The 10,835-nt window shown below is 37.3% G+C and overlaps 1 non-coding gene across 1 annotated transcript; it reads left to right on the top strand.

Moving 5' to 3' along the window:
* Window positions 1–4,003: 4,003 nt before the first annotated feature.
* Window positions 4,004–4,110, top strand: LOC124506519 (U6 spliceosomal RNA). Its single transcript, XR_006960780.1, has one exon. It is a non-coding gene; the product is annotated as a U6 spliceosomal RNA (small nuclear RNA).
* Window positions 4,111–10,835: the final 6,725 nt, after the last annotated feature.

Here is a 10,835-nt window from a genome sequence, read left to right on the forward strand (position 1 = left end):
GTATTCATTGCCCAAACCATGTACCAAGATAAATTCCAAGTGGATTAGAAAATTAAACATATTAAATGAGTCCATACAAGTATAGAAAAAAATATTCTATAATCCAAGAGTGAGGGGTACTTTCCTACCTCTGACTCAACGTTTAGAAGCCATAAGGGAAAAGACTAAGGAATTTATTACATAAAATAAGAAAAAAAAATTTTAACTTACATGGCATAAAAACACCATAAGGAAAGTAAAGAAACAAATAACACACTTCAACTTTTTCAATTTTTCAAATTTTATCATAAATAAAAGTTTAATATTTACCATATATAAAGAACCTTGAAAAAGAAAGAATGAGAGGTGCCAGTTAAGCGTCTGACTCTACATTTCTGCTCAGGTCATGATGTCACAGTCATGAGATTGAGCTCCATGTTGGGCTCTGCACTGACAGCATTGAGCCTGCTTGGGATTATTTCTCTCCTTCTCTCTCTCTCTGCCCCTCCCCCTCTCACTCACACATTCTCTTCTCTCTCTCTGTCTCAAAATAAATAAACTTAAAAAAAAGAAAGAATGGAAGACTAATAATGCTACAGAGAAAAAATGCTAGGAATATATACAGACAATTCATAGAAAACTAAATACAAATGCCTTTATCTACATGAAAAGATCTTGATTGTGCACATAATAAGAAAATGGTAAATTAAAAACACAATAGTATACCATTTTTCACCTATCACAGTGGCAAAAAATCCAAGATTGATGAGTATTCATTTGGCCAGGCTTTGAGAAAACAGGCACTCTCATCATTGCTGGTACAAATCCTACAGAGGGGAATTTGGCAATTTTTAACAAAATAACATATGCATTCTGACCCTTTGACCCAGGAAGCTTACTTCTAGGCATCTGTCCTAAAGAAACACTGACAGAAACACAAAAATATGGACACTTATTTTGTAATAGCAAAAACCCCAAATGTTCATCAATTGGAGTCTACTGGAGAAACTACAGTACATCCAAATAGTGAAATACTATGCATCTAGAGAAACCAATGCAGACTATCTTTGTATATAACTATAGCATAAGCTCCAGAATATAGTTTTGTACACACACACACACACACACACACACACACACACACACACAAGAATCAGATATGGATTTACTTATGTAGATAATTACAGAAGTATAAACCATAAAGTAAATAAAATCTTGGCTAAAGGGAAAGAAGGAAAAAGGGAGTTTGGGATGGAAGTTGGACTTCTGTGAATAATACCTTGTTTTTTAATTTTTTATAATTTTTTTTTATTGAAGTGTATAGTTGACATACAATGTTATATTAGTTTCAGGTGAAAAAGAGAGTGAATTGACAATTCTATATATCACATGATGCTCACCACAAGTGTAGTGTTTTTTTTTTTATTTGACCCAAGAGACCTAGGAAAATGAGCCACAAAAATGTTTTAGGTGACTATAAATTATGTTAAATCAGGATGAAAAAACAATTCCTAAAACAAAAGCAAAATAAAATAAATGGATCTAACTGTGCATTGAGATTATAGCCTAGATGCAGAGGTATATTATTTTAAATAGTTTGAAAATACAAAAGTTCATAATAACTATTTTCACTAATCCTATTTTGGCATGATTTTTCTAAAATCTATATAATAAGGTAAAGCAAATAAGCAATTACACTATTGTCATTAAGAACCAAGACTTTTAGGGGCGCCTGGGTGGCGCAGTCGGTTAAGCGTCCGACTTCAGCCAGGTCACGATCTCGCGGTCCGTGAGTTCGAGCCCCGCGTCAGGCTCTGGGCTGATAGCTCAGAGCCTGGAGCCTGTTTCCGATTCTGTGTCTCCCTCTCTCTCTGCCCCTCCCCCGTTCATGCTCTGTCTCTCTCTGTCCCCAAAATAAATAAACGTTGAAAAAAAAAATTAAAAAAAAAAAAAAAAGAACCAAGACTTTTAGGGGCGCCTGGGTGGCTCAGTCGGTTAAGCATCCGACTTCAGCTTAGGTCATGATCTCGCGGTTCGTGAGTTCAAGCCCCGCGTCGGGCTTTGTGCTAACAGCTCAGAGCCTGGAGCCTGTTTCAGATTCTGTGTCTCCCTCTCTCTCTCTGACCCTCCCCCGTTCATGCTCTGTCTCTGTCTCAAAAATAAATAAACATTAAAAAAAATAAAAAAAAAAAGAAGACTTTTAGCATACGAGGAAAAGATTCAAAATAAAATTGAAGGGTTAAGCAAAGCCCTATAATCTTAAATTTGGGTTGAAAGTATCAGTATAAACTTATAATATATTTTCTCTTTAAGAGGGATTTCCATTTCCAAGCTTGGACACCTTTTGTTTCCAGAAAATGATGACTGGGGACATCGTCATGTCAGAATTCAGGACGCAACTCAAGAAAGAGGTTCACATTCACTGGCCAGAAATAAAAAAAAAAAAAAATCAGCACAAAAGAGAACAACTACAATGGATTTAAACACATGGAATATGTTTAAATTCATAAGTTCCTTCCTAATAATAGCACAAAACAAAAAATCTCAGTGGTTACCTCTGGAGTATTTAAGGGAACCAACCCACTATTCTGAATGCAGGTAAGTAGAGGGAAAAAATCAAACATTCAACCTATTTTTCCTGATTAAGCTATGTCATAAGTTATCTAAATAGTTAATGAGGAAAGAGTTCTCGCTATCGAAATAGTCCATGTAATAAATGATGAAGGAATGACAGAATTAGAATGCCGCCATTTTGCAAATCCCCAAATGAAGTCATGAATCTGAACAATGATTATTAATGGCTGTTACATCACAAAAAAGAGACAACCGGTCATGTGTGCTGGCTGACAGAAGCACATGACAATACTTACAATGTAGTCTTGCAAAGAAAGAAAGAAATCTGAATCAGACCAAGTCACTAGGTCTAGCTGCCATTTTATGGGAAATATAGGGGACAAAGGAGCAAGGTAAATGATACCAGAGATATGCAGTCCTATCTAGAAACAAGAAATGACCTGGTCTCTTCAACAAATGACATAAAAGGGAATAAAAAGAAAGGCAGGGGAATCTATAAATTGCAGAGATAAAGAGAAATATCAACCACTTGCAATGTATGAATCTTATTTAAATCCTAATTCAACTGGAAAAAACAGACAATTGTGGAAATTTGAATACTGGATATTCAATGATATTAAGGACTTATTAATTTTTCAGTGTGATAGTGTTAATACTGTTCTTTTAGAAAGCTCTCATCATTCACAAAAGCATACAGAAGTATTTACAGATGACATTATTTGGGGGATGTGTGTTAAACACTCTGGCAGGGGGAGGGAGGGGTACAGATGAAACAAAAGTGGCTGTGAGTTTATTTTGTGTCTGGGTAATACGTTCATGAGGGTTCACTGTACTAATTTTGTGAATTTTTCAATTTGTTATAAAAACTGTTTAATGCAAGAAGTTCATAGATTGGGTAATTACTATATATTGGTGAAGGTAGACCTTTTGAAAGTAGAGAACTGAGCAGGAAAATCCATTAATTGAAGATAAGTCACTCAAAATGTATCCTTTCTTTTTGTCACTTTAGGCAGCCTCTTTTTCACTGGGGCTGGATTAGCTGTTTCACAAATGCTCCACACGAGTATGTATGCCCAGAAAACTCTCCATCTGGAGAGGCTACTGCACCCTGGGCCCAGGCCACCTTCCCAGACTACACCACCTTTTCCTAAAAGCTGCCCTAAGTCATTCTGCCTAGGCCACAGTCATGCGGTGGGCACACTGCTGCTCCAGTAACATACCTAGGACCCTCAGATAGTTCAGTCCTTCTCCCACCATGAAGTTCCCTCGGGTCAGACCTGACCATAGAGCCCTTTCCTTCTCTAGGTTTTAATCATTACTTTTTCACCATTGTCTCTGTTTCTCGAGGTCTGTTTCTATCAAAATCATGCACACACACACACACACACACACACACACACACACACACACACACACAGTAACTAGTAGTCTCTTACAAGAATAGGCACCAGTGCTGGCTTCAGCAGCACATGTACTAAAATTGGAATGACACAGAGAAGGTTAGCATGGCCCTTGCACAAGGGTGACATGCAAATTCGTGAAGCTTCCATATGTAAAATTAAAGAAGAGGCACCTTATACCTATCATCTGCTGTGTCAGTCCCTGCTTACCCCTCTGCATTCAAATACTCACAATGACCCTGAGAGGAGCTATTATTATCCTATTTTACAGATGAGGAAATGGAGGGAGAAGCTTCACCAAAACTGCACAGCTTGTAAATGGCAGAGCTGGGATTTAAATCCAGGTCTACCTGCTTGCAAAGCAAGTTTATTTAACCATAAATTGCCTGAATTGCCTTCTTTAGCAGCAAAGTGGCTATTCAATCAGTGCTCGCTGGGAGATACATGAATCTAACTGAGAAATTCAGGCATCCTGCTCATGTCTTCCCTTTCACAACTTCTTTATGTCCTAATGTCAGGCATCCCTTTTGCTCCCTGGACTGGAGGGGCTGAAGGATGCTTTCCACCGGGCCTGGAAGAGTATAAACACATCTGGAAGGAGGCCGCTGCCAAGCAAACCATGCTCCCCCCAGAGTGCGGACAGGATGAGGTGGCTATAAATAATCACAAGAGTGTGAAGAGATTCTCTCCCTGGACTCCCTCTGCAAAAGGTTGATGGTAATTGATGAGGCTACAGGGACATGCCAATCCTTCTGCTCTTAGAACCAGGTGTGGTTATTTACAGAAATGTCACTTTCCCAGCCCTCCCTCCCTATCTCTGCCAGAGGCTTGGAGATCAGCAAATAGCAATTTATTGCTGCCCCAGGGCACACAGCAATGAGGCACCTATATGCCCCACTGTCTACAAACCAGGCTCAGGCTCCTGCTCTGGCTGAGAGATGCTTCCTCTTTGGAAACTTGGAAAGACAGAGAGATCACAGATTTGCCCCCTTTCCAGGCAGAGGGTGGTCAAATGAACCATATCACAAACCACCAAGTCAATAAAATCTGGAGTTTCCACATTGCCCAGCTCATAGTGGGAGAAATAAATAGACCACTGGAAGAGAAGTCAGATGAGTGGCTACCGACCCCAACTAGGCCATCTGTTAGCAATCGATGTCTGAGCTCCAGTTTCCCAACTGTAAAATGGAGGCTAGTCTTCTGTCACATGCCAGACACAAGATTTTTGAAAAGAATACATTAAGTAATGGAGTTAAATGACCTGTATTGTGTGAGACCTTCATTATCATAGTCATTATTATAATGAAGTCCTATAAGCCCCTATTAGGAGTGTCCATGACAGGTTTCAGAAAATAGTTTGCACTTGTTCTGCTCTCATTCCCATGGCCTTGCTGGTCAGTGGCATGAGCAAAGTGGAAATGCAGCATATAAATTTGATTTCTCACAGCATCCGAATTGTAGATGAAGATCATTTTGTTATAACAAGGTTTACACCAAAAAATAAAATAAAATCAATTTCACAACTAAATAAAAATGCTTTTGGGAATAAGAGAGCAGAGCTACATCTCAAGATAGCCCAAGCTGGCTGAAAGTTCTACTCTGAATAACTGGATCTCAACCAATAATGGATGGAAAATTGTCATGCTCCTTCCTTGCTGAGGGTGATACCAAAAGACCACACCAAAGGCTCCCCATTGCCAAGATGTCCAGGGTGGCCGGTGCAGATAGAGGCCAGAGAGAATGATAAGCAACAGGACACCTCAATCTGATGTTCCAGCTTCTTTTGGGGGCTCCACTCTAGTGCCTCTGCCAACAGCATCCCTAGGAAGTAGCTCACACAGATAACCTCTCTTAGCCCTGCAAAGTGGAAAACTTGATCTGTAAACAACAGAGCTGGTATTTGAATCCAGATCCATCCACTTTCTAAGAACCATAACCTGCTCCCAGCCTATAATTGGACTCCCCGTTGCAGGGGAGTCCACTTAGAGTCAACAGGAACTATATCTTATTCCCTTTATTCTGACATCGCCTTTAGCCATCTGGCCCTTTTGTGCTTCCACAGAGCAGGCTTGTACTTGGAAAGTAAAGCCCCAGAGATGCCCCCATCTAAAAAGGATATCAGGCTGAACTGACCAGGGTAGTTTGTCTCTTGGTCAGGAGGGGAGTATTTTTCCTTTCCTCAGAAGTTCGAACCCCAAAAAACAATCAATTGAAAACATGTATAAAAAAGCAACTTAGTTTTATTTCTCTCCTTAGGAGTAGATGTTTTAGAAAAAGTTCTGACTGTCTGATTTTGTGTTAGAATGAAGAAGCATAAACAATAATTTTTATAAGCCATAATAATAGTTAACATTCATGAGTACTTTTTTATTTAAGTGTCAAAATTTATGCTGAGTGATTTACATGAATTATCTCAAATGATTAAACAACCTGCATAAGATTCTTTACCCCTATTTACAGGTGAGGGAGAGAGGCTCAAAGTGATTTACCCTAAGATCACATAATAAAGAGGCAGCTTCAGTTCAATATGCAGATATTCTGAGGTAAAGCCCCACACTGGTTACATAGGCTCCAGGCTTTGTTCTACAGAATCTATTCAAAATCCTTTTTTAAAAATCCTTTCTTTGGATAAACAAAATGTGGTATATCCATACAATGGTATATTATTCAGCCATTAAAAGGAATGAAGTGCTGATATGTGCTACAACATGGATGAACCTTGAAGATGTCATGCTAAGTGAAGTAAGCCAGACACAAAAAGACAAATATTGTATAATTCCACTTATATGAAACATTTATGATAGGTAAATTCATAGAAATAGAAAGTAAGATTCAGGTTACCTCTGGAGACCTGAAGGGGAGAATGGAGGAAGAGGAGAATGGAAAGTTATTGTTAATGTGTATAGAGTTCCTGTTCGAGGTAATAAAAACATTTTGGAAATACTGGTGATGGTTGTACAAGATTGTGAATGTATTTAATACCACTGAACTGTACATTTAAAATAGTTAAAATTCCAATTAAAAAAATTTTATACCATATCTTTCTTATCTGTTTGCCTTTCAATGGACACTTAGGTTGCCTTCATATCTTGGCTATTGTAAATAATGTTGCAATAAACATAGGGGTGCATATATCTTTTCAAATTAGTGTTTTTCATGTTCTTTGGGTAAATATCCAGTAGTAGAATTACTGGACCATACGATATTTCTATTTTTAATTTTTGAGGAACCTCTATATTGTTTTCCACAATGGCTGCACCATTTTGCATTTGCACCCACAGTGTAGGAGGGTTCCTTTTTCTCTATATCCTTGCCAACACCTGTTGTTTCTTATGTTTTTTATTTTAACCATTCTGACAGGAGAGATCTCATGGTGGTTTTGATTTGCATTTCCCTCATAATGAGTGATGTTGAGCATCTTTTCATGTGTCTTGTCGGCCATTTGGATATATTCTTTGGGAAAATGTCTATTTGAGTCCCTTGTTCATTTTTGAATTGGATTGTTTAGGGTTTTTTGGTGATGAATTAAGTTCTTTGTAGTTTCTGGATATTAAATATATCATTTGCAAATACTTCTCCTACTTGATAGTTTGCCTTTTGATGGTTTCCTTTATTGTATAAACCTTTTTATTTTGATATAGTCCCAATAATTTATTTTTGCTTTTGTTTTCCTTGTCTTAGGAGACATATCTAGAAAAATGTTGCTATGGCCAATGTCAGAGAAACTACTGCCTTTGTTCTCTTCTAGGATTTTTATGGTTTCAGGTCTCACATTTAGGTCTTAAATACATTTTGAATTTATCTTTGTGTATGGTGTGAGAAAGTGGTCCAGTTTCATTCTTTTGCATGTAGTTGACCAGTTTTCTGAGCATCATTTATTGAAGAGACTATCTTTTCTCTATTGTATATTCTTTCCTGCTTTGTCAAAGATTAATTGACCATATATTTGTGGGTTTATTTCTGGGTTCTACATTCTGTTCTATTGATCTGTATGTCTATTTTCGTGCCAGTACCATACTTTTTTTTATTACTACAGCTTTGTAGTGTATCTTGAGATCTGGAATTGTGATACCTCCAATACCAGCTTTGTTTTTCTTTCTCAAGATCGCTTTTGCTATTCAGGGTCTTTTGTGATTACACACAAATTTTAGGGTTATTTTAGTTTTGTGGAAAATGTTGTTTTTATTTTGACAGGAATTGCATTAAATCTGTAGATTGCTTCAGTACTGTGGACATTTCAACAATATTTGTTCTTCCAATCCATGAGCATGAAATATCTTTCTATTTGTGTCATCTTCAATTTCTTTCATCAATGTTTTATAGTTTTCAGGGTACAGGACTTTCACTTCTACAGTTAAGTCTCTTCCTAGGTATTTTATTCTTTTTGGTGCAATTTTAAGTGGAGTTGTTTTCTTAATTTCTCTTTCTGCTACTGCATTATTAGTGTACAGAAATGCTACCAATTTCTGGGCATTAATTTTGTATCCTGCAATTTTACTGAATTCATTTATTACTTCTAGTAGCTTTTTGGTGGAGTCTTCAGAGTTTTCTATGTATAGTATCATGTCATCTGCAAATAGTGACAGTTTAACTTCTTCTTTACCAATATAGATGCCTCTAATTTATTTTTCTTGTCTGATTGCTGTGGCTAGGACTTCTAGGACCATGCTGAATAAAGGTGGCAAGAGTGGACATCCTGTTCCTGATCTTAGGGGGAAAGCTCTAAGTTTTTCACCATTGAGGAAGATGTTATCTGTGAGTAACATAGATAACCTTTATGATGTTGAGGTATGTTCCCTCTAAACCAATTGGTTGAGAGTTTTTATCATAAGTAGATGTTGAGTTTTGCCAAATGCTTTTTCTGCATCTATTGAAATGATGATTTTTAACTTGCTTTTGTTGATCACATCGACTGATTTGTGAATATTGAACCACCCTTGCATTCCTGGAATAAGTCCCATTTGATCCTGGTGAATGATCCTTTTAGTGTATTATTGAATGCAGTTTGCTAATATTTTATTAAGTATTTTTTCAACAGTGTTCATCAGGAACATTGGCCTACAGTATGCTTTTTCTGTGGTGTCTTTGCCTGGCTTTGGTATTAGGGTAATGCTGACCTTGTAGAATGTATTTGGAAGCATTCCTTCCTCTTCTGTTTTTTTTTTTTTTGGGGGGGGGGTAGGGGTATAGTTTGAGGAGAATAGGTATTATCTCTTCTTTAAACATTTGGTAGAATTTACTTGTGAATCCATTTGGTCCTGGAGTTTTATTTTTTGGTAGTTTTTTAATTATCAGTTCAATCTCATTGCTAGCAACCAGTATGTTCAGATTTTCTATTTCTTCCTGATTCAGTTTTGGATGATAGTATGTTTCTAGGAATTTATCCACTTCTTCTAAGTTGTCCAATTTGTTGACATATAAATTTTCATAGTATTCTCTTACAATCCTTTGTATTTCTGTGGTTTCAGTTGTTACTTCTCCTCTCTCATTTATGATTTTACTTATTTGGGTCCTTTTTTTTCTTGATGAGTCTGGCTAAGAACTTATCTGTTTTATTTCTCTTCAAAAAACCAGCTCTTGGTTTCATTGATTTTTTTTTATTATTTTTTAGTCTTTGTGATTTATTTCTCCTCTGATATTTATTATTTTCTTCCTTCTACTCACTTTGGGCTTTGTTTATTCACCTTTTTCCAGCTCCTTTAGGTGTAAGATTAGATTGTTTATTTGAGTTTTTTCTAGTTTCTTGAGGTAGGCCTGTATAGCTATATATTTCCCTCTTAGAACTGCTTTCACTGCAACCCAAAGATTTTGGACTGTTGTGTTTTTACTTTCATTTGTTGTCATGTATTTTTTTTAAATTTCTTCTTTGATTGTTTCATTGACTCATTGGTTGTTTAGTATCATGTTGTTTAGCCTCCATATGTTTGTGTTTTTTCCAGTTTTTTTTCATGTGATTCATTTCTAGCTTCATACAATTGTGTTCAGGAAATAAGCATGCTATGATCTCAACCTTCTTAAATTTATTGAGGTTTGTTTTGTGGCCTAACTTGTGACCTATTCTAGAGAATGTTTTCCATGTTCACTTTAAAAGAATATGTATTCTATTTTTAACGTTTATTTATTTTTGGGACAGAGAGAGACAGAGCATGAACGGGGGAGGGGCAGAGAGAGAGGGAGACACAGAATCGGAAACAGGCTCCAGGCTCTGAGCCATCAGCCCAGAGCCCGACGCGGGGCTCGAACTCACGGACCGCGAGATCGTGACCTGGCTGAAGTCGGACGCTTAACCGACTGCGCCACCCAGGCGCCCCTGTATTCTATTTTTAGATGGAATGTTCTGTATGTATCGGTTATGTCCATCTGGTCTAATATGTCATTTAAATACAGTATTTCCTTGTTGATTTTCTAATTGTGTGATCTATTCATTGATGTAAGTGGGGGTATTAAAGTCCCCTATTAGTATTGTATTATGTCTATTTCTCTATGTTTGTTGATAGTTGCTTTATGTATTCCAGTGTTAGATGTGTAGATATTAACAACTGTTACATCTTCTTAATGGATTGATCCCTTTATCATTATATAATGCCCTTCTTTGTCTCTTGTTAGTCTTTGTTTAGAAAAAAAATTGTTTAATGCTTATTTATTTTTGAGAGAAAGAGCATGAGCAGCACAGGGGCACAGAAAGAGAGAGAGAGAGAGAGAGAGAGAGAGAGAGAGAGAGAGAATCTGAATCAGGCTCCAGGCTCTGAGCTGTCAGCACAAAGCCCAACACAGGGCTTGAACCCACGAACCATGAGATCATGACCTGAGCTGAAGTCAGATGCTTAACCGACTGAGCCACCCAGGCATCCCTTGTTAGTCTTTGTTTTAAATTCTATTTTG

The sequence above is a fragment of the Lynx rufus genome, unplaced genomic scaffold, assembly GCF_022079265.1.
Source record: "Lynx rufus isolate CCGP_SWC_20201006 ecotype Redwood Valley unplaced genomic scaffold, mLynRuf1.p SCAF_9, whole genome shotgun sequence".
Lineage (NCBI taxonomy): Eukaryota > Metazoa > Chordata > Mammalia > Carnivora > Felidae > Lynx > Lynx rufus.